The sequence below is a fragment of the Somniosus microcephalus genome, chromosome 9, assembly GCF_052327205.1.
Source record: "Somniosus microcephalus isolate GS21.2 chromosome 9, FLI_Smic_1.0, whole genome shotgun sequence".
NCBI lineage: Eukaryota > Metazoa > Chordata > Chondrichthyes > Squaliformes > Somniosidae > Somniosus > Somniosus microcephalus.
In genome coordinates, this window is record NC_140995.1 from 62,694,490 (window position 1) to 62,719,435 (window position 24,946).

The following is a 24,946-nucleotide window of genomic DNA, read 5'->3' on the forward strand; positions in this document are numbered from 1 at the left end:
CTCTCCCTCCTCCCTCCCTCCCTCCTCTCCCTCCCTCCCCTCCTCTCCCTCCCTCCCTCCTCTCCCTCCCTCCCTCCTCTCCCTCCCTCCCTCCCTCCCTCCTCCCTCCCTCCCCCTCCCTCCCTCCTCCCTCCCTCCCCCTCCCTCCCTCTCCTCCCTCCCCCCTCTCCTCCCTCCCTCCCCCTCCCTCCCTCCTCCCCCTCCCTCCCTCCTCCCTCCCTCCCCCTCCTCCCTCCTCCCTCCCTCCCCCCTCTCCCCTCCTCCCCCCCTCTCCCTCCTCCCCCCTCTCCCTCCTCCCCCCTCCCCTCCTCCCTCCCTCCCCCCCTCCCTCCTCCCTCCCTCCCCCCTCCCTCCTCCCCCCCTCCCTCCTCCCTCCCTCCCCTCCCTCCTCCCCTCCTCCCCCCCTACCTCCCCCCCTCCCTCCTCCCCTCCCTCCCCCCCTCCCCTCCTCCCTCCTCCACCCCCTCCCTCCTCCCTCCCCTCCCTCCCTCCCTCCTCCCCCCTCTCCCTCCTCCCCTCCCCCCTCCCCCCCTCTCCCCCTCCCTCCCCCCTCCCCCCTCTCCCCTCCCTCCCCCTCCCCCCTCCCCCCTCCCCCCCTCTCCCCTCCCCTCCCCCCTCCCCCCCTCTCCCTCCATCCCCCCTCCCCTCCCCTCCCCCCTCTCCCTCCCCCCTCTCCCTCCATCCCCCTCCCCTCCCCTCCCCCTATCAATTCAATTCAAATCGCTTTATTGGCATGACAAGTTACATCTTATGTTGCCAAAGCATCGGAAAACATTCATGTTTGTTCACAAAAATACAGATCTATCCATACAGTGTATAAACAGATATATCCCTGAGTGTATAAATATACTTTCATATAATTTATATATACTCTTATCTTTAGTGGTTGTCCCTCTGTTTATGGCAAGCTGTAACATAGTGTGCCGCTAGTGTTACGCAATTTCTCTCTTTCCCCTAGTAGGTATGGGAGTTTTTGGTCGTCATTCAAATTTCTGAATTCCGGGCATATTTTTGTAAATTTTGGGTAGAAATTCTCCCTTATGCCCTGATATTTTCTACAAGTTGTGAGGAAGTGCATCTCTGTCTCCACCATTCCCTGACTGCAGTGAGAGCATATCCTGTCCTCTCTTGGTAGCCGGGTCTGCCTGTGTCTACCCTTTTTCGATCGCCAGGCTATGTTCACTAAGTTTGTACATTGTCAAGATTTTTCTCAGTTTGCTGTCCTTTACCATGGTCAGGTAATCAGCTATGTTGTATTGTCTGTTTAGGGCCAAGTAGCAATTGAGTTTGCTTTGGGTTTTTGTTGTTTCTGCCCAATATGTCAGATATTTTTCCTTTTGCTTAGCGACGATTGTGTTGGTCGAATTCTTTGTGTTACCCTGTCACTGTCCTGGGGCTGGTTAGTGTTAGTAGTTACTTCACTGAGTCCCAAGACTAGTTGACTGAGGGTATTCTTTATGGTCATCTCTTGGCATTTCAGGGGCGTGTAGTGATAGCATTGGGGGTTGTTCATTTCTAGGTGTTTCCAAAATTTGGTGGCTCTTTTTTGGATAGTGATTATTAATGGATATTGGCCTAGTTCTGCCCTGTATGCATTGTTTACTGTTTTCCTTTGAGTCCGGAGGATACTTTTACAGAATTCTGCATGTAGGATCTCAATTGGGTGTTTGTCCCATTTTGCAAATTCTTGTTGTGTTAGCGGTCCCCACACCTCACTGCCATAGAGTGCAATTGGTTCAATTACTGATTTGAAATTTTGAGCCAAATGCTAATTGGGATTTCTATTTGGATTGATTTTTTAATGGCATAGAAAGCCCTTCTTGCTTTCTCTTTCAGTTCATTCACAGCCAGTGTGAAGTTTCCCGTAGAACTGATTTTTAAGCCCAAGTATGTGTAGTTAGTGGTTTGTTCAATTTTGGTTGTTCCTACTGTGAAATTTATTTTGGGTCCCTGATGTCTGGATCTTTGCTGGAACACAAGGACTTTGGTTTTTTGGGGATTTATTGTCAGGGCCCAAGTCTGGCAGTACGACTCCAGCAGATCCAGGTTCTGCTGTAGACCTCCTTAGTTGGTGACAGCAGAACCAGGTCGTCTGCATAGAGGAGGAATTTAACCTTGGATTCATATAGGGTGAGGCCGGGTGCTGTAGATTGTTCAAGTAGTTTTGCCAATTCATTTATGTAAATATTAAAGAGTGTCGGTGAGATTGGCGAGCCCTGCGTCACCCCCCCGCCCCTGTGGGAAGTATTTTGTTTGTTTGTCTCCAATTTTAACTGCACATTTGTTGTTTGTATACATTGATTTAATTACATCATATGTTTTTCCCCCTACCCCGCTTTCGATAAGTTTCAGGAATAAACCGTCATGCCAGATGGAGTCGAAAGCCTTCTGGAAATCTACAAAGCATGCGTAGATTTTGCTTTTGTTATGGTGAACGTGTTTGTCAATTAGGGTCTGTAGGGTGACGATATGATCTGATGTTCTATAGTTTGGCAGGAATCCAATTTGGCTTTTATTCAAGACATTGTGCTCCTCAAGGAAGTTTATAAGTCTTTTGTTTATGATGCTACAGAATACCTTCCCCAGGTTACTGTTTACACAGATGCCTCGATAGTTATTTGGGTCGACTTTGTCCCCACTTTTGTATATGGGCGTTATGAGTCCTTTGTTCCAGATATCAGGGAAGTAACCGACACTCAGAACCAAGTTGAAGAGTTTTAGGATAGCCAGTTTCATTTTATCGTCTGTGTGTTTAATCATCTCGTTTAGTATGCCGTCTGTCCCGCAAGCTTTTCCTGGTCGCAGGTCCTTGAGTTTTTCAAAAAGTTCTTTTTCTGTTATTATGGAGTCTAGCGGGTTTTGGTTATCTTTTATGGCCATTTTGAGCTTTTCCAGTTTTTTGCATATTTGGTATTGTTCTGGGCTTAGTGTGTTTTTCTGGTATAATTTTTCAAAGTGGTTTTCCCATGTGTCCCCATTTTGAATGGCCAATTCATCGTGTCGTTTTTTGTGTAGTATACTCCAGTTGTCCCAGAAACAATTGGAATCAATGGATTCCTCAATGAAGCTGAGTGTGTTCTTAATATATTGCTCTTTTTTGGTTCTGAGTGTGTTTCTGTATTGTGTTAGTGTCTGGCAATAAGTAAGGCGTAATGCCTCATTTTCTGGATGTCTGTGTTTTTGGTTTGATATTTTTCTAAGTTTTTTCCTCATGTTATGGCAATCTGGGTCAAACCATTTTTCATAGTTTTTTGTTTTGGGTTTGTTCTTGCGAGCTTTCAAGTTTGACCTTGTTGCCAAATTATCAAAAATATTGTTTAGGTTATTCACTGCCCGGTTTACGCCTTCTTTATTGTGAGTGTATATGTTATCCAGAAAGGTGTCCAAGAGAGCTTGAGTTGATTCATTGCTAATTGCTTTCTGGTATTTTTCCGTGTCGTTTTTGGCCCATCTGTACGATTTTTTGGTGTTGTACAGTTTACTGGGTTGTGTTTCTATGTTGTTTGTTTCTGTCTTTTTAAGATACATAGTAATTTGACTGTGATCTGACAGTGTTGTTTGTGGTTTGACTGTGAATGCCCTGAAAGAGGATGGGTCCAAATCTGTAATCATATAGTCTACGGTGCTGCAGCCAAGAGGTGAGCAATAGGTCGATCTTCCTAGGAGGTCTCCTATGAACCTACCATTGACAATGTACAGACCCAGGCTTCGACAGAGCTGTAGGAGCTGTTTTCCGTTGGTATTTGTCTGCTTGCCTGTATGTAAGGGAAGGGATATCGAAGTGGTTATTCCCGAATACGTAATTGTTTCCCTGATTATTGGTGAAGTCTGGTTCTTCGCCAGATATTGAATTGAGGTCCCCACAGATCAACACTTTCCCCTGGGCCTGGTATTGGATAATTTCCCCCTCTATGTTGGAGAAGGTGTCCTCTTTAAAGTACGGGGATTCCATTGGGGGGATATAAAGTGCGCAAATGTAAACGTCTTGGGTGTTAGAGATAATCTCCCTCTCAATTTTGAGCCATATGTGGTTTTCGCCCTTTTTTATAAATTTGATGTAATTCTTAAGTTCTGTTTTAAACCAGATCAGTATGCCTCTGGAGTCTCTGCCTTGGGTTACTCTTGGTAATTTATTGGAGGGGACCACCAGCTCAGTGTACTCTTGGGGACATCCAGTGTGTCCTTTTCCTTTATACCAAGTTTCCTGTATAATGAGAATATCTAGATCTTTAGTTTCATCTATGAACTCTGGGGTCCTACTCTTCACGTCGAGCACCGAAGAGCGTAGACCTTGGATATTCCAGGTCGAAATATATAAGGATTTCATGTTAAGTTTGATCTTTTACAATGATAGGTTAAAGAATGATATGTGTTTGTCCTGTCTAAATGTGGGAAAAAAAGGTCATCTCAGTTGTCTATAAATGTTAATACTACTTGGTTACAGTTCTTTCTATTAATTAGTCTTTGATCCATAAGGCGGAAGTAGATGCTGCTGCACACCTGCTTATTGTCTCCCCCCCCTCTCTCCCTCCTCTCCTCTCTCCCACCCTCTCCCTCCCCCTCCCCCCTCCCTCCCCCTCCCTCCCCCTCCCCCCTCCCTCCCCTCCCTCTTCTCCCTCCTCTCCCCTCCTCTTCCTCCCCTCCCTACCCCTCCCTCCTTACCCTCCCTACCACTCCTCTCTCCCCCTCCTCTCCCCTCTCCCTCCCTCCTCTCTCCCCCCTCCCCCTCCCTCCTCTCTCTCTCCCTCCCTCCCTCCTCTCTCTCCCTCCTCTCTCTCTCCCTCCCTCCTCTCTCTCTCTCCCCCTCCCTCCTCTCTCTCTCTCTCCCTCGCTCCTCTCTCTCTCTCCCTCGCTCCCTCCCTCCCTCCTCTCCCCCCTCCCTCCTCTCTCTCCCTCTCTCTCCCCCCTCCCTCTCCCCCCTCCCTCCTCTCTCTCCCCCCCTCCCTCCTCTCTCTCCCCCCCTCCCTCCTCTCTCTCCCCCCCTCCCTCCTCTCTCTCCCCCTCCCTCCTCTCTCTCCCCCTCCCTCCTCTCTCTCCCCCCTCCCTCTCCCCCTCCCTCCTCTCTCTCCCCCCTCCCTCTCCCCCTCCCTCCTCTCTCTCCCCCCTCTCTCTCCCCCCTCCCTCCTCTCTCTCCCCCCGCCCTCCTCTCTCTCCCCCCTCCCTCCTCTCTCTCCCTCCTCTCTCTCCCCCCTCCCTCCTCTCTCTCCCCCCTCCCTCCTCTCTCTCCCCCCTCCCTCCTCTCTCTCCCCCCTCCCTCCTCTCTCTCCCCCCTCCCTCCTCTCTCTCCCCCCTCCCTCCTCTCTCTCCCCCTCTCCCTCCTCTCTCCCCCTCTCTCTCCCTCCCTCCTCTCACTCCTTCCCTCCTCTCCCTCCCTCCCCTCCCTCCCTCCTTCTCTCCCTCCTCTGCCTCCCTCCCTCCCTCCTCTCCCTCTCTCTCTCTCCCTCCCTCTCTCCCTCCTATCCCTCCTCTCCTCTCCTCTCCTCACCCACCCTCCTCTCCTCACCCTCCCTCCCTCCTCCCTCCCTCCTCTCCTCTTCCTCCCTCCTCCCCCTTGTTGAAACGGATTTTTTTGGTCCTCAATCTGGTTCAGTACAAACACTGAGTCGAATACTGGTTTAGTTCAACAGTTGTTTTATTCTGTTGTCCCGGGAGACTTACTCTGATACAGCACCGTTCTGACTCCAGCAGAGTCTCGACAGGTTCCACCAGAGCAAGCAATCTTTCATACAGTGGGTCACATTATTATACTTTACTTTTGAAAAGACATTAACACATCGTACATTCTACACCAATCCTGAGCGAGGCACGTACACAGCTTAAAGTGATGTCCTGGCCTGGCAGTTTGAAATAAAGAAGTCACAGTTCACTGAATGGTTTATAATATAGAAAATATGCAGGTAATGGTTTCACGATCACCTAATCATTATGGTAATGCATGGTAATGTGTTTTCGGATCGCCTATTGTCAATATACCCTTTGCACTCCACCCTACATTGTTCCACCAGCAAGGTGTGACATCGTGGGTGCCAGCCATATTAGCATTTTACTTCCTGCTGCCTTCAGTTTCTTGAATTAACATGATCATCTCTCACAATATGCAAGTGACTCAGCGATGTCGACATTGCACCACCATTTTAGGCTAACAGGGTCCTCCATTTTAGGTTGGCAGGGTCCTTGGCCATGCGGAGCGAGTTGTTACCTTATTTTTGCATTCTATATTCTCATTCCCCCCTTTTATCATTCCATGATAACCATCTAAGGTACCCTGTGATTCTGGGCTTCATCCTACTGGTTCATCTCTACTTTATTGAGTCTATTATACTCCTCCTCCATTAATTCCTTCTCGACTTGCTCCTTTAACATCTCACTCGCTTCACCCTCTATATATTTAGTAATTCAATTTCTTCTTCTGATGATTTCCTGTTTTAATAGTCCATTACAGAATTCCCATTTAGTCACGTTCCAGGATCCGAAAGCTTTAAGATTCTTGTCTTTGTACTGGAGAATATCTCTTCGGCACAGGTGGACGGTTTTTCCAGGTGTGATTTTCTTGCATTTCTTCAGTTGATTGAACGCCCCGCCCGCGAGCAGGATAACGCTCAGAAGCAGTAATAAGGTCCTCATCTTGATCCTCCGTGATCAATCAATGCGACTTATTAGTTATTAATCTGGAAAACAAACTGCTTACACAAGATCCAAAGTTAAAAACTTAAAGCTAAAATTTTAAAAATTAAAAATTAGAAATCGTATAATAAGTATAATAAAAGTAGGATTTTGGCAGGCCAAAACAATCCAAACACAACACCAGACCTCGTAAAACTGCAGTCACCTTTATCAAGGCCGAGCGTGAGTTCTGTAGTCTCTTATCAATTAAAATAAAATTAATGATTGTTCGTAAAATCTACTCTATACTGTACTGAAATCTACTGATTATCTCCCCCCCTTTTGATTGGTTTCTCCAATCAATTTACAATGGTGGAAGTGCACCCATGCGCTTCTTCCCTCGACCTTAGCTGCAGTCGGGGTTGTTAGTAAGACCTGATATGGACCTTCCCACCTTGGATCTAGACTTTTACGAGTCCAGTTCTTAACCATCACATACGAACCTGGTTCAATTTTTAGAGAACCAGATAAGTCAGGAAGTTCACCATATGCAGCACGGACTTGTGAATGCAGCCCACGTAAAACCTTAGTAAGAGCCAAGACATAGGTCGTCATTTCTTCAGTCACATGGTGAAAATGCACCGTTGTAGCAGCATTTTGGTTCCAGGGAGTCTTGAGTGGTTTACCATAGATAATCTCAGCAGGGGTAAGTCGTGCTTTACCCGCGGGTGTGGTGCGGATCTGAAAGAGAGCCACAGGAAGCAATTTCAACCAGGTTAAGCCGGTTTCGGCTACCAGTTTAGCAAGTTTGTTCTTCAGAGTCTGATTGGTTCTTTCGACAAGTCCTGCAGCCTGTGGTCGATAAGCACAATGCAATTGCTGATGAATGTTCAACTGGCTACAAAGTTCCTTGTTCACTTTGGCAGTGAAGTGAGGACCGTTGTCAGAACTTAACCGAGTTGGAATACCATACCGAGGTATGATCTCTCTCAGCAATACCTTAACAACAGTAGAGGCTTTATTGTCTGTGGTTGGATATGCCTCGATCCATTTACTAAATACATCTACAATGACAAGTACGTATTTGTAACACTGACATCTTTCCAACTCAATGTAGTCCATTTGCAGGGTCTCAAAGGGACCCTCCGGTAAAGGGGTTTTTCCCCATTCGCAAGACACTCCCTTTCCAGGGTTGTGTTGTTGACAAGTCAGGCATCGATCGCTAATGTTCTGTGCTATTGCTTGAAGCCTTGGATGCCACCAAGTACTTAGAAGCACATCACTCACTGCCCTGGCACCACAATGAGTTGCAAAGTGTACACATTCAATAACCCAAACAGCTAGCTCATCAGACATGCAAGCCTGTTCCGCGGGAGTAGTCCAGAGTTTTGATAAAGGGTTATATACACATCCCAATTCTCCCCACAAATGCTTATCACTATTAGGAGCGTCCTCCTGCAACTTAATCACCTCTTGGATGGTTGGCATTAGTTTTTCCGAGGTAGGCTGATTCTTGTTGGAATTTTTAGTCTGCCTCATAATTCGGGGCACAATCATTTGGTGACTCCTAGAAGCAATTTTGGCCGCCTCATCAGCGCGGCGGTTTCCTATATCTACTGGGTGTTGGCCAGTGGTATGGGCAGAGCATTTAATCACAGCTATCTGTTTGGGGAGTAAAAGGGCTTGCAGGAGGTCTGAAACTAACTGACGGTGTGAGATCGGACTGCCCGAGGAGGTTAGAAATCCTCTATTTTTCCACAATTGTCCAAAGTCGTGAACTACTCCAAAGGCATATCTAGAGTCTGTATATACATTGATTCGTAATCCTTCTCCCAAAGTACAAGCTCGTATGAGTGCAAACAGTTCGGCTTGCTGGGCAGAAAAAGGGGATTCAAAGGCTGCTGATTCTAAGGTGACACCTTCCTGATTTACAATTGCATAACCAGAAATTCGTTTTCCCATGTCATCAATTGAAGAACTGCCATTCGTATACATGGTAATACCGGGATCCGTAATAGGAGTGTCAAACAAATCAGGTCGGACTGAGGTATCATCCTTAATGAGGTGTAAGCAATCATGGCTTGGTTCATCACTCTCGGAAGGCGGGTTTGCAATGAAACTGGCAGGGTTGATAGTGCTACAGTGTTTAAATGTAAGCCTAGGATTGTTCAGTAAGTATATTTCATACTTATTTTGCCTGGCGGTAGTCAGGTGTTGGGTCTGCAATTGCCCCAGTAACGCAGTGACTGAGTGACAGCTATACACAGTAATATCCTGCTGAAGTGTCATGTTAGCGGCTGACTGTAGACTGTTGTAGACGGCTGTAAGGATCTGGGTGCAATAGGGATGTCCTAAAGCTACCGGATCCATTTTTGATGAATAATAAGCTACCGGTCGATGCTTATCTCCATGCTTCTGGGTCAGGACTGCTGTTGAGCAATCGTTCATTACTGTGCAGTATAACTGGAATGGTCTATCGTACAGGGGTCGTCCCAGGGCTGGTGCTTGGACCAGATCCTGTTTTAATTCCTCAAATGCCTGCTGTGCCTCTAGTTCCAGCTCAAACTCTCCCTCTTTAGCCGTGTAGGGAGTCAGATGTTTGGTTAATACTGCAATATTAGGTATCCACTGTCGACAATAATTAACCATTCCCAGCCACTGTCTGACTTGTTTGGCCGTTTTAGGGGCTGGTGTCTCGCATATTGGCTGTATTCTACTGGTTTCCAGACTGCGGTTCTCTGCTGATAACATAACTCCAAGAAATTTAACTGTCTTCTTAGCCACTAGTACTTTAGCTGGAGATACCACATATCCCAATTCTGAGAGATAGTTCAACAACTGAATAGTGTCCTCTCTGTTACTTAGCTCATCAGGGCTGGCAATGAGAAGGTCATCCACATACTGGATCAGATTAGAGCCACGATTTAATGTCAGTGTCTGTAATTGCTGTTGAAGGCACCGCGAAAACAGGGTGGGTGAATTCACAAAGCCCTGGGGTAATCGAGTCCACGTATACTGCTGGCCATTGTACGTGAAGGCAAAAAGGTATTGGCTAGTAGCGGCCAGTGGCAGGGAGAAAAAGGCATGCTGGAGGTCGACTACCGCAAAAACTTTAGCATCAGCAGGTATCGAGGCCAAGATGTGTGCTGGATTAGGTACCAGTGCATGAAGTGGCTGAACAATTGCATTTATTGTTCGTAAATCCTGCACTAGGCGATACTGGTCAGGCTTACCAGTTTTCGGAACAGCTAGGATGGGTGTATTACAACTGGATTGGCATGTTACCAAAATCCCCTGCTCCAACAATCCCTTAATGAGTCTATCTATACTCGGAATAGCTTGCTGCTTCAAAGGGTATTGTCGTACCGTTGGCAAGGTCACATTTTCCTTCACTGGGATCTCAATGGGTTGTATGCCGGTTAGACCTACATGCGTTGGGTCTTCGGCCCATACCTGGGGATTCACATACTCCAGTATATCTTTCCCTACATGACGGTGCACCACTGTCGGACTAGGCTCAGGGTTTTGGTAAAATTGGACCATCAGATCTCCGGGTAACTGTTGCGGCTGGTGGCATTCAGGGTTTGCCTGATCGATCGCTCGTTTTACCATGGGCCCCAAATCTTTGGCGTGGAAAGACTGGTTAACTTCCCGCGTGATATGAGGGGCCACTGTCGAAGGCTGCTTCCACAAGTGTAAGGGGACCTGCACAAACTCTGCTTTTCCCTCAGGTCCAGTTACTACAGCCTTGAGGTGGATTGTCCATTCCGTACCTTCCTGATTTTTAAAATACTCCTCAAGGGTCTTATCCTTTCCACTTCGATCATATGCCAGTGTCACATGATAGGAGGATGCATTGAGGTCGAGTGACCACCATTGAGGTGTAGTCGAAACATAACATTGCCTTTTATTTGCCCAATGTCCTATTGCTATTCCTTCATCACCACAATCAAGTTTGAGTTGGAATGCACATAGTAAGTCTCTGGCCATTAAATTGCAGTCCAAGCCGGTAGTTATTACAAATTGGTGGGTTGCAGATTGATTTTTGTAGGTCACCTGAACTGGTTCTGACATAGCATACTTGGTCCTTTGACCTTGGAAGCCTGATAATTCCTGGGTCTTGTTGGATCGGGGAAGTTTAAGGTCCGATTGGACAGAGGACATGGCGGCTCCAGTGTCTACTAAAAAGGGGTACCATTGATCCTGGATTTGCAACATTAATAAGGGTTCTCGGTCCGAATGTAAAGTGCTGACCACTAGATTAGCTAGTCAATTCTGTGGGAATGGATTGTTCTGGGAGAAATTGGTATATCCTCCCCTGCCTCTAGGTCCTCCTCCGTTTCTTCTCCATCCTCCCCTGCCTCTCCTAGGTGGGTCTCCAGAGGCTAAGGATGGGCAGTCTCTGACCCAATGTCCATCCTTTCCACAGTTATAACACTGCCCTTGTCTTTGACCTTGGTATCCCCGTCCTTGTCCTCTACCCCTTCCTCTACCTCCGTAATTCTGTTGTGGAGTGGCGTAGGGTTGGCCGTATGCAGTAGCATTGAAGCCGTTTGGATGAGGGTAATATCCATAATTCTGAGAGTCTACCCCTCCAGGGTTACAGTATTGAGGTTCCATCTGATACCCTGTCTTGTCTATCGTGTGTGGTTGAATTGGGACTTCCTTCACGACATATTCTGTTTTTACTGTCTTCTGGGGTTGGTTCTCCGAACCTTTACTCTCTTTCCAATGATACTTTACGGCTCTAGCCATTTGAGTTGGAGTATTTTCTGCCCAGTTCATATTATTGGTTTTAACGGCTGTCGCCACAGCAGCCGGGAGACAGTTCATCAGAATGGCGCAGAATTGGGGTGAATTGGCTCCTGCTTGGTAATTGGTGTCCCCTGACTGTCCCTGATAAACCTCACAGAATCTTTCCAAAAATTCCTCAGGTCCCTCATCTTTCTTTGGCTTAGTATCTAGGACATTAGATATATTGATAGGTTTTTGGAGTGTAGCATTGAGTGCTGCAAACATGCGTCGCTCCCTATCAGCTGTGAGGGCGTGGGCGGCCTCTAAAGCGGCATGATTAGGGTGAGTCAGGCGTTCCAAAAATCTAGTGTGTTCGGAAGGAGTTAAAACTTGTTGAATCAAAGCCCATAGATCTCGGGAGTCTGCATTGTACACCTGTATCGTGGTTCGAAGAAAGTCCACAAACCTAGCGGGCGCCTTTTTCCTGTCTGGCATACCGGTTAGGATAGCCATTATCTCATTAGGTTTCCAAGGGAAAAATACATCTATGGTGGGGTTGGCTGCGGCAGCCGCTGCATTCGGGTTTGGCATTGTTCTTACCGGCAGATTTCTGGGCGTTCGTTTTGGTTTAGTAAGGCTAATTTCGGGTTCTGAGTCGGAACTGTTTAAGGGTGAAAGGTTGTCTTCAGAATCAGTAAGGTCACTACATGAGTCAGTGTCATCTGCTTTTGCTGGTTTATGTTGTACTAATTGTCTGGGTCTACGTTTCTTCTTCTGCCAATTCAGACTAGGGGTATTCCCCGGTTTCACGTCTTTCTTGGGATTTGTTGGATCTTTCGATCGGGTTCGACAAGCAACAGGGTCTATATAAACATCAGAAATCGGCGTGATTGGGGAGTGACTTGGGACAGTAAGGGAGGGTGTCGGTGGACTGGTAACGGACGTAATAGGGATCAAGCCAGTCTGATTTGTAAGAGGTAGGTCGGGATAAATGTTATTATATTGGGGTGGCTGAGGAGGTGCCGCGGTAGGAGTTCTAATTGTCCAATTGTTTAAGTCCTCATCCGTTCCGTCAACCTAAGGCCAACCATTGAACTACGTAGTTCATTTTTATCCTTTTTATCTGGCGCCATTTCAGATTTAGACCTTTTCTCATGTGCACATTCTTTCTTAAGTATTTCAATGGGTTTAGTATTCCCTCCTTCAGTTAGCTTTATTCCTAACCTAACAGCGTTCTCTTGCCAGCTGGCTAATAGGGAACTGTCTTTAATTTCTTGGCAATACCGTCGCCAGAGTCCAATTAGTTTCTTAGTCTTACTTCCCATATTCTTTTTCCAAATCACTTCTTGAGCTTGTTTAACCGTTTCTAAGCTTTTGGGACCCCCTAGTGGCCATTGTTTGCTGCCTAACTTTTTATTTAAACCCCCTGAGAGTTGTCTCAATTGTTGGGCTTGTTTGGTTTTGGTATTGGTCACATAAGGTTTGTAAGGCACTGCCCTCATCACTTGTGGTATCTAGGTAATTACCCATGGTTCTCTTACACTAAGGGTTCTTTTTCAGGATTCGAGTTACTTTTTGCACGTGTCTTATATGTAGCCTGGCGAAATGGAGCAGCACAGGACACGAACTTTCGTTTTTGGGGTTTTTTATTCTGTATTAATAACTTGGGTCTAGGTTTAGGATGAAATTGTAAATACATAAAACACAGTCGACAAAATACGGCAGTGGCTTGCTGCAAAACAGAACATGAGGCAAACCACAGGTGAAGGCAGTTAATTAACTAACAATCATTATACAAAACAAAACATATCATACCATACATTCGTATGTCCCGTTATCACTTGTCACCTCTTACAAGCAAACAGAAAGTATTAAACTCGTTCGAAACGTAGCCCCAAGGACTCAACAACAATTTTAACAAAGGTTAACACCAGCACATGGTGGGACAATCTACAAGCATCCCCGTGATATCGAGTGATTTGGGAAACAATATCACTTTAAAACTATGTCTGGCTGCACTAAATGCTGTTTTAGTTGTACTTTACGCAGACTAAGTTCATTTCAAAAGTCATATTCACCCCAACTCTCCTCAGAGCACACCCCCCACGCTGGATCTAGAAAATGGAGGCTGTGAAGGGGAGGTTCCTTTGGCATCACATGGCCCTTCCCATAAACCTTTTCTCCTTTTTTCAAATTCTAAAGGGGAAAATGAACCGCGCCATCTAGTGGACTTAAATATTCACTGCATTTTCCCACTTGGCTACATTCTCCCCTGCTTTAAAGTCAACGTCCTCGGTGACTTAGCACCCGTTTTTCACTTCTCGAAAAAATGCAGTACCCAGACTCGATAAAACACGAGAGAACACCTCAGGACTGAGTGAGACTGCATTACAGGCTGACTGAGGCAAATGGTATGGGTTAGGGTTTACCCCAGCATTGGCTCTTTTAGTTCTGCGAGGAGCCGGAATGGGTACCTCAACCTCAGTCCCACACTCAGAAGGATCTGAATGCTCTGGCTCAGAAACAGCCTCTGATTCCTGTACATCTTGGGCGTTACCAACAGGATCATTGTTTACTTTTTCCTCCTGAGTTAACTCTGGATAGGTGACTTCCTCTACCACAACAAACTCAGTATCAGAGGGCTCTGGCAACGATTCTGTCAAAAGAGTGACAGGGGGTACGGTGACAGGGGACTTGGTTCTCGTCCGCCTAGGCTCAGGGACAGGGGTAACACATGGCCTAAGATTAACTCTATGGACCCTTTTTAAAGGACCGCCCTCTACAGGCTCAACTGCATGTGTAGTACCCTGTACCTCCACCACTCTGTACACAGTAGGACCCCAAGCATCCTGAATTTTGTTCCTACCCAAAGGCCTGTGTCGTAAGTATACCAACTGACCCACCTCAATGGTTGGACAGTACACTTTGTCTTTGTTAAGTTCAATTCTTTGAGCTGATTTCTTTTCAGTGTACTCTCTTGCCCTTGCATGTGCCTCCTTCAAACGCTCTTGGTGGACAACCAACCACTCATGTTTCTTGTCTAACACTTGCTCCTGACCTAATAAAGCATCTACAGGAAGGTGTGGATGAACCCCGAAAAGCAGATAGTACGGTGAGTAGCCAGTCGTAGCATGGGGTGTTACATTGTAGGCATACACCAACTCAGATAAGTGCTCAGGCCAGCGGCGCTTCTTTTCTGGAGGCAGTGTACGCAAAAGATCATGTAAAGATCTGTTGAATCTCTCACATTGAGCATTTCCTTCTGGGTGGTGTGGGGTAGTGCGGGTTTTCTTTACACCATAAAGCTTACACAGCTCGGCAATGATTTCACTCTCAAAATTTCGACCTCTGTCTGAATGCAATCTTTCTGGGACCCCATACTTCATGAACCACTCTTTGAGAAGGACTTTTGCCGTGGTATCAGCCTTTTGGTCCCGAGTAGGGAAGGCTTGTGTGAATTTAGTGAAAACATCGATCACCACTAACACATTCTCACGACCATCGGAGGCCGGTTCCAGCATGGTGAAATCTACAGCAACTACTTCAAGGGGCCGGGAGGCTAGAAATGATTTCATAGGGGCATGTATCTTGGGGTGGGGCATTTTTGTCAAAACACACCTCTCGCATTTCTTGACCCACTGTTCCACATCCCCATACATCCCAACCCAAAAACATCTCTGTCTCAAAAGGTTCTGTGTGCGCTCTATTCCCTGATGGCCCATACGATCATGCACACCTTCAAGCACGACTTCTTTCAAACAAGAGGGCAGTAGTAGCTGGTGACACTCACCAACATGGACATCCTCGATTACACGGTACAACAAACCATCTTGCTCACAAATACGGGCCACTGCTTTAACGTGGATAATACTAGCTTGGATAACTGCGACCTCTCCTTGTAAGTTGGCCTTCGCTGCTCACCCCAAAACTTCCTAAACACGCTGAGGGTGGGGTCTGTGTCTTGAAACTTACGTAGTTCCTCTTTAGAGTAACCGGGAAGTGTTGGTGTGTTACCCTGCAACTCACTACGCTCAGTACTTTCTTCTGCGTCCGAAACACGGATCTGTCTGACTTTACAGCACCTGACTCCTGCTGTCCCTAAGTCTGGTCCTAGAGCTGTTCCCTTGTGAGTGACATTACATATGGCCACACAACCATCATAGTCTGCATCCCCACTGTCTGACTCGGGCTCCCCTGCTAACGGCTGCCTAGAGAGGGCATCTGCTGCTGCATTACAGCGGCCTGGGCGGTACTTGACGTCAAAGTCAAAAACAGCTAACTGAGCCACCCATCTTTGCTCAACAGCACCTAACTTAGCTGTAGAAAGGTGACACAGGGGGTTGTTATCTGTTATGACAGTGAACTTGGAACCTAGAAGGTAACCTCGAAATTTCTCTGAAACAGCCCATTTGAGGGCGAGGAGCTCTAGTTTCATACTGCTGTAGTTTCTGTCATTTCTTTCAGCATTACGGAGCCTCCTACTGGCATATGCTATCACTCTCTTCCTATCTCCCTGCTGCTGGTGGAGGATGGCACCTAATCCTAGGTTACTGGCATCCGTCTCTACAATAAAAGGCTGAGTGAAATCTGCGTAACCTAACACTGGAGCACTGATCAGCTTTTCTTTCAGCTGTTCGAAAGCAGCTTGGCACGCAGCTGTCCATGAACCTTCAAACAACCGTTTTGCTTTTGCTGGGCTGTCTTCCCTAAGGCATGCATTGACTACGTCATGGAGAGGGCCAGCTCGTTTAGAAAAATCCTCAATGAACCTCCTGTAATAACTACAGAAACCAAGAAATGACCTCAGATCTTTGACTGTACTGGGGACCGGCCACTTCTTTACGGCGGCAATTTTCTCTGGATCTGTCCCTATACCCTCCCCTGAAATTTGATGCCCAAGGAACCTGACTTCCTGCTGCAGGAAGTGACACTTTTCAAGCTTTACTTTCAACCCTGTCTCTTTCAGTCGTCTTAGAGCTGTCTCAAGCCTCTCTAAATGGTCCGGGAAGGTCTGAGAGAACACAAGGATGTCATCTAAATACACTAATAGGATGTGGAACACTAAGTCGCTCATAGTCGCTTGCATAAGTCGTTGAAAAGTCGCAGGTCCATTACAGACACCAAAAGGCATTCTGAGGTACTCAAAAAGGCCAAAAGGAGTTGTAAAAGCAGTCTTAGGCCTGTCACTTTCACGAACAGCAACCTGGTGGTACCCACTTGCAAGATCAATGGTCGAGAAGAACTTTGCACCATGAAGGGCATCAAAACTCTCGTCAATGCGGGGCAAAGGAAATGCGTCACGTCTGGTTTTTGAGTTTAGTTTCCTAAAGTCAACACATAGTCGTATGTCTCCATCAGTCTTACGAACTACCACTATGGGTGAAGCGTATGAACTATTGCTCTCCTGGATGACACGCTTTCTTAAAAGCTTAGTGATGTGGTCCCTCACCTCTTTGTACAGTGGAGGTGGGATACGACGGTATGGCTCTGTAACTGGTGCGTCATCTACCAAGTTAATCTCATGCTCAACTTTATCAGTGTAGCCTAGGTCCTCATCCTTAAAAGCAAATACTTCCGAATACCTGGCTAAAAGTGCACCTAACTCTGCTTGTTGGCCCTGTGTGCCACCTATGTGTAGTTTGTCCAAAAGCAACTGAATGTCTTGGTCTGTCATCTGTCCTTCTTTTCTGCCAACAGTTACTTCCTCTGTGTCAGCGGAGATGCGTTGAAATCGCACCTCACAGGAGTCCTTGTCTACACACTCTGCCTGAGTCGGAATACCAAGCCTGGTCCTGGGGCTTAACCACACATCCTCCTCAGAGAAATTTACCACCTGCACTGGAAATAAATGTCCCTTTGATTCAACTAGAGTGGGGACAACTACCAGGCCACCTGGCAATGGTGTGTTACCTGGCTCCAACAGCATTTTAGTGCTGCCACCTGACTGAGTTTTAAGTCCCTTTACATAGACTGTAGCTATGGAAGACGCAGGCACATGTACAGCACCCCTACCAGCTACACGGACAGAAGATGACTTTGGAGTGATGTTACACTGTTGTACTTGCTGAAATGCTTCCCTCCAATCTGAATCCAACTTTCCCCCTAGAGTAGTGTCAAACTCAGCATGAACTAGTTGTCTGCATCGGCTGATGATGTTCATACCAATAAGACCTGGTGCTGCAGGCTGTGACTGCTGATGCTCTTTGACTACCAGGAAACCACATTCGGGTAAGGTTATGCCCATAGTTTCAACGTCTAACTCAAGGTAGCCCAAGTAGGGAATGTCCAACCCGTTGGCGGCAGTGATCTTAAGCCACCCGGTTGTAGGCAGCATATCCTCATCCCTCCCAAGTAAGTGCTCTCTGAAAAAAACTTCAGTAATAGTGCTGACTTGGCTCCCGGTATCCAGTAAACAGTTAGCAGTAACCCCCCCAATCTTGAGATCTACTACTGGACATTTACCTACTGCACGGTCAAGAAATCTGTCACGAATACCAGTACTGTTCTGAGAGCCTGCAGGTTTTCCTCGCATTGCCCGGCTCATGGCAATCGAGGGAGTTAGTTTTCCTGCACCCCAGCCAGCAGTGGTGGATGTGTTTGCTACCTCGTGCTTCTGAGGACACTGTTTGGCAATGTGCCCCACCCCGTTACACTTAAAGCAAATAGGCTGACCTTCATCAGTGAACTTTGGCTTGGCTCTAGGTTTCCCAACCTGGTCATTACCCGTGTTTTCCTTCTGTAGAGCAAGACCCCGTACTGCCTCTGTTAGTTCCCCGATAGCTTTACCCTGTTCCGCCACCACTTTAAGAACATCCTGTAAAGTGACAGCCTGGCTGCCTGGTACCCCAATGGCAGAACACTGAAGATCCCTCCCCGTACTGTCACACACTACATTCTTGCTCTTTGCAACTTTAGTGCTACAGGGCTGGTCTTCTAAGGACCATAAGACAGCTTCCTCACGTACATCAAACAGGGTAGACTGGGGGTTGTCTCGTACAAACTTGCGCAACTCTCTCCGGAGTGAGGGATCTCTAACACCATCAACAAATCTGTTTCTGACAACCCGTTTTGTGTCCGGCACAGCATCAGGTGATTGCTTTACCAAAGTTCTAATAATCTGAGAGAGTGCATGTGAGTATTCTCGGAAATCTTCACCCTCTTCTTGCTTGCGTCCATAGAAAGTTTCTAACAGCTGGGACTCACTGCGTTTTTCGGTGAAAGCCCCCCTTAGGTAACTGAACAGGTCACTGGGCTGCTTAGACTCTCCACCCAACCGTAACCTAATTTCCTGTAGGGCTGCCCCCCTCAACAAAGATCGAATGAAATCTACCTGCTCTGCAGGAGTCTGATCTCTAGCTCGTAGTACACTTTCAACCTCTTCAATGAACTCATCAACTGAACGACTATCTTTAGATACCTCACCACTGAATGGTTGGATCTGACGCTCTCTGGGTACATACACATATGACTTGGTTGCCCCATTACCTAGAGTGGCAATAATTTCCATTGCTTGGTCATGGTTTTTTTTCAACTCTGAAATCTGTGCCTTGAGCTGATCTATCTGGTTGCCCTCACCCACACTAGAGGTATTGTCCTCACCATCCGAATTGTGAGCTCCACCCGCCTCCTCAGGAGGGTCTAACATTTTGACTCAGTTCACAAGTCCCTGACAGTCACTGAATGGGATGGCCGCTGCGACGATTCTTCTCCAATGGTGTCCCTCCTCGGTGCCTTGATGGGTCCTCTCCCAGATTGGTCCTGGCGCCCTCTGGATCCCGTCTGTCTGGTCTGGTCCTCCTTAGCAACCCCAGGCAGCACTCTCCGTCCGTCTCCAGGTCCACTTGGCACCACACCGCTCTTCCCCAACTGCCGTATTTTATGTAACTTTCCCAAGCCTGAGAAACTCCAAGCTAACAGACCCCACTCCTGGTACCAAAATGTGTAGCCTGGCGAAATGGAGCAGCACAGGACACGAACTTTCGTTTTTGGGGTTTTTTATTCTGTATTAATAACTTGGGTCTAGGTTTAGGATGAAATTGTAAATACATAAAACACAGTCGATAAAATACGGCAGTGGCTTGCCCAACTCTCCTCAGAGCACATCCCTCACGCTGGATCTAGAAAATGGAGGCTGTGAAGAGAGGGGAGGTTCCTTTGGCATCACATGGCCCTTCCCATAACCCTTTTCTCCTTTTTTCAAATTCTAAAGGGGAAAATGAACCGCGCCATCTAGTGGACTTAAATATTCACTGCATTTTCCCACTTGGCTACATATGCTAATTAGGGTCTGATGGCATCAGTTGGACCCCAAAAGCATTTTAATTCAAGCCTGAGTGGGGGAGCTGCTGCAGAAGCAAGTCAGAAGGGGATTGATACCGACCCGGACTGGTATGTTTTTTACTTTCCTTTGTGTGGCCCGGACAAGCAGGTGTGCTCCTCCAGGCTCCACAAGGAAAGTTTAGACCTCCCCTACCCCGGAAACTTCCCCCCTCCCCATAGCCTCCCGGAACCCCTTTCCCCACACCTACCTGCATGCTGGCAGGTGGCCATGGCCCTCACAATTTTCGCGAAGCTGGCAGCTATTTCCCGCCCGTTCCAGCCAGGAAGTGGACCGGTGGCAAGATTATCAGGCTCAGCCGTTAAAATTGCTGTGGTCTCATGCTGATGTGGGCAGGCGGAAAACTAACTGACTCCCACTAGAAATCTGCTGAGAGTTAAAATTGACCCAATGGTCTCTGTTCATTCCACAGCATCACACACTTCTGTTTTGCCTGCTCTCTGCTCTAAATCTCTTATATTTAATCTTGCATTTATATGTCCTTTTCTAGACATTAATCATTGGAAACAGTCTGTGCCTATCTGTTCCATTCCTTTATAATTTGAAACACTTCTATCAAATCACATCTTAATCGCCTCTGTTCTAACAAAAATATCCCAATTTTTCAAGCCTTTCTTTGTATTTGTATTCTGTCATACCAGGTAGAGTCTCAGTAAATCTGTGCTGTACCCATTCGATTGCCTCAACATCCTTCCAACAGTGTGGAGACCAAAAATGCACACAGTACTCCAACTGTGGTATTCCTAAGGTTTTATATAGATTCAGTATTATATCTTCTATATTCTATACCTCCTGCTACAAAGCCCAGTATTTCATTAACTTTTTGTATGGCCTTGAGGAGCTACTTTTAATTTCTTGTGAACCTGAAGCCCGAAATTCTTCTGCTCTTCACATCACTCAGCTTTCCCCCATTCAAAGTATAATTTTTACATCTATATTTTTACCAAAATATACCACCTCACACTTACTGACATTGAATTCCATTTGCCACTATCCTGTTCATTACCTCACCTTATCAAATTCATCTTGCAGCCTCCTTTGGTTTTTGGAATTATTTACTATGACTCCTATTTTAGTATCATCTGCAAATTTGGACACTACTTACTCTAGCCCTATATCCAAATTATTGATCTCCAATCAGCCCTAATCTTTCTTTAACTATTCTTTTATTATTTATGTGTTTATAGAATCCTTTACTATTTCCTTCTGTAACCTACCAGTCTTCCTTCATAGTTCTTCACAGCCTTTCTAATCCCTTTTTATCTTCCCTTCTATATTGAGCCTGATTATAATCAAGTATATGAACAGTAGTATGCAACTGCAATTAATAATAACAAGCAAAAATGTGGTTGGTTTGGTGCATGTCATATTGTAGATGCCTCTACAAATCATGGAATGGATCTGTGGCTAAAAAAGATCGAAGTCATGTACCAACAATGAATTTGTCCGGGGGATAAATGTAATGCATGCATGAATGTCTAGCCTTTAGTCATAAGTATCAATATAAATGTGGTGAACTGTCTAGGAATAGATAACTAGAGAAAAAATAAACAAACATACATGTGAACAATGATGGACAGGAAAGACCCACTGGCCTCTCCTACAGAACATCACAATATATACACTCCCCTCCCCACCCGAAGCCATGTAATATCCTGGGGGAAGTGAAAAACCAAATAAAAACCCAACAGCAACAACAATAACTTGTATTTGTATAGCACCTTTAATGTAGTAAAACGTCCCAAGGCACTTCACAGGAGCATTTTAAAACAAAATTTGACACCGAGCCACATAATTAGATATTAGGGCAGATGACCAAAAGCTTGGTCAAAGAGGTAGGTTTTAAGGAGAGTCTTAAAGGAGGAAAGAGAGGTAGAAAGGTGGAGAGATTTAGGGAGGGAATTCCAGAGCTTAGGGGCTTGGCAGCTAAAGACACAGCCACCAATGGTGGAGTGATTGAAATCGGAGATTCGCAAGAGGCCAGAATTGGAGGAGCACAAATATCTTGAAGGGTTGTGGGGTTGAAGGAGATTACAGAGATAGGGAAGGGCGAGACCATGGAGAGATTTGAAAACAAGGATGAGAATTTTAAAATGAAGGCATTGCTTAATGTAGGTCAGCGAACACAGAGGTGATTGATGAACGGGACTTGGTGTGAGTTAGGACAAAGGTAGCAGAGTTTTGGATAACCTCAAGTTTATGAAGGGTAGAACATGGGAGGCCGGCCAGGAGTGCATTGGAATAGTCAAGTCTAGAGGTAACAAAGGCATGGATGAGGGTTTCAGCAGCAGATGAGCTGAGGCAGGGATGGTGTCGGGGGCTGTTCCTGAATTGGAAATAGGCGGTAATGGCGCGGACATGTGGTCGGAAGCTCATCTCGGGGTCAAATATGACACCAAGGTTGCGAACAGTCTGATTCAGCCTCAGACAGTTGCCAAGGATGGAGTCGGTGGCTAGGGAACAGAGTTTGTGGCAGGGACCTAAGACAATAGCTTTGGTCTGCCCAATACTTAGTTGGAGGAAATTTCTGCTCATCCAGTACTGGATGTCGGACAAACTGTATTACAATTTAGATACAGTAGAGGGGTTGAGAGAAGTGGTGGTGAGGCAGAGCTGGGTGTCGTCAGCATACATGTGGAAACTGACGCTGTGTTTTCAGATGATATCACCGAGGGACAGCATGTAGATGAGAAATAGGAAAGGGCCAAGGATAGATCTTTGGGGGACACCAGAGGTAACGGTGCGGAACGGGAAGAGAAGCCGTTGCAAGTGATTATCTGGCTACGATTAAATAGATAAGAATGGAACCAGTCCCACCCAGCTGGTCGACGTTGGAGGAGGATTGTGTGCTCATCTGTGTTAAAGGCTGCAGACAGGTTGAGAAGGATGAGGAGGGATAGTTTACCTTTGTCACAGTCAAATAGAATGTCATTTGTGACTTTGATAAGAGCAACTTCGGTACTGTGGCAGGAGCAGAAACCTAATTTGAAGGATTCAAACATGGAGTTCCGGGAAAGATGGGCATGGATTCGGGAGGCAACAACACGTTCAATGACTTTGGAGAGGAAAGGAAGGTTGGAGATGGGGCAGTAGTTTGGAAGGACAGAGGGGTCAAGGGCAATGTTCCCGCTAATTTTGTTTGGCCCTGCATGGCCCCTTTAAGGGGCAGCATGGGTCATTCAAAATACCACGTATGCGCAGTTTTTGTATTGAAAAGCCAGCAAGTCGGCTGCGTGAGTTCCCTGAAGCACTGCACGTCTGCGCAGCTTACAGGGAACATTGGTCAAGGGTTGGATTCTTTGAGGAGTGGGTAATGACAGCAGATTTGAAGGCGAGGGGGACAGTACCTGATGAGAGAGAGTCGTTAACAATATCAGCTAACATGGGAGCCAGGAAGGGAAGTTGGCTGGTCAGCAGTTTAATGGAAATAGGGTTGAGGGAGCAGGAGGTAGGTCTCATGGACAAGATGAGTTCGGAGAGGGCATGAAGGGAGATAGGAGAGAATCTAGAAAGATGCAAGTTCAGGGGGGCAAGACAGAACCTTAGAATAAGTTTGGCCCGGTGGGCTAGGGGAAGGAAGGGAAGTGGCAGAGGCAGCTGATCAAATGGTCTCAGTCTTAGTGACAAAGAAGTCCATGAGCTCCTTGCACTTGTTGTTGGAGGTGAGGGTGGAGGAGACAGGGGAGAGGGGTATAAGAAGATGGTTTGCAGTAAAAAGAAGCCAGGGGTTATCAATGCATTCTAGGATGATCCTGGAATAGTGAGCAGTTTTGGAAGACGAAAGCAGGACCTGATAGTGCTTGAGGTGATCCAGCCAGATGTGGCGGTGAATGACGAAACCTGTTGTCTGCCATATCTGTTCAAGTCTGCGCCCCTTGGACTTAAGGGAGCGGACAAAGCCAATTTTTTAAAATTCGCTTATGGGATCTGGGCGTCGCTGGCAAGACCAGCATTTATTGCCCATCCCTAATTTCCCTTGAGAAGGTAATGGTGAGCCACCTTCTTGAACCGCTGTAGTCTGTGTGGTGAAGCTCCTCCCATGGTGCTGTTAGGATTTTGACCCAGCGATGATGAAGGATCGGCGATATACTTCTAAGTCAGGATGGTACGTGACTTGGAGGGGAACTTGGAGGTGCTGGTGTTCCCATGCGCCTGCTGCCCTTGTCCTTCTAGGTGGAAGAGGTCGCGGGTTTGGGAGGTGCTGGCGAAGAAGTCTTGGTGAGTTGCTGCAGTGCATCTTGTAGATGGTCCACACTGCAGCCACGGTACGCCGGTGGTGGAGGGAGTGAATGTTTAAGGTGGTGGATGGGGTGCCAATCAAACGGGCTGCTTTGTCCTGAATGGTGTCGAGATTCTTGCAGCTGCACTCATCCAGGCACGTGGAGAGTATTCCATCACACTCCTTACTTGTGCCTTGTAGATGGTGGAAAGGCTTTGGGGAGTTAGGAGGTGAGGCACTTGCCACAGAATACTTAGCTTCTGACCTGCTCTTATTGCCACAGTATTTATGTGGCTGGTCCAGTTAAGTTTCTGGTCATTGGTGACCCACCAGGATGTTGATGGTAGGGGATTCGACGATGGTAATGCCATTGAATGTCAAGGGGAGATGGTTAGACTCTCGCTTGTTGGAGATAGTCATTGCCTGGCACTTCTGTGGCGTGAATGTTACCTGCCACTTATCAGCCCAAGCCTGAACATCGTCCAGGTCTTGTTGCATGCGGGCATGCACTGCTTCATTATCTGAGGAGTTGTGAATGGTGCCGAACACTGTGCAGTCATCAGCGAACATCCCCATTTCTGACCTTATGTTGGAGGGAAGGTCATTGATGAAGATGGTTGGGCCTAGGACAATGCCCTGAGGAACTCCTGCAGCGATGTTCTGGGGCTATGATGATTGACCTTCAATCATCACAACCATCTTTCTTTGTGCTAGGTATGACACCAGCCAGTGGAGCGTTTTCCCCGATTCCCATTGACTTCAGTTTTACTAGGGCTCCTTGATGCCACACTCGGTCAAATGCTGCTTGATGTCAAGGGCAGTCACTCTCATCTCACCTCTGGAATTCAGCTCTTTTGTCCATGTTTGGACCAAGGCTGTAATGAGTTCGGGAGCCAAGTGACCTTGGCGGAACCCAAACTGGGCATCAGTGAGCAAGTTATTGGTAAGTGCTGCTTGATAGCACTGTCGATGACACCTTCCATCACTTTGCTGATGATTGAGAGTAGACTGATGGGGCAGTAATTGGCCAGATTGGATTTGTTATGCTTTTT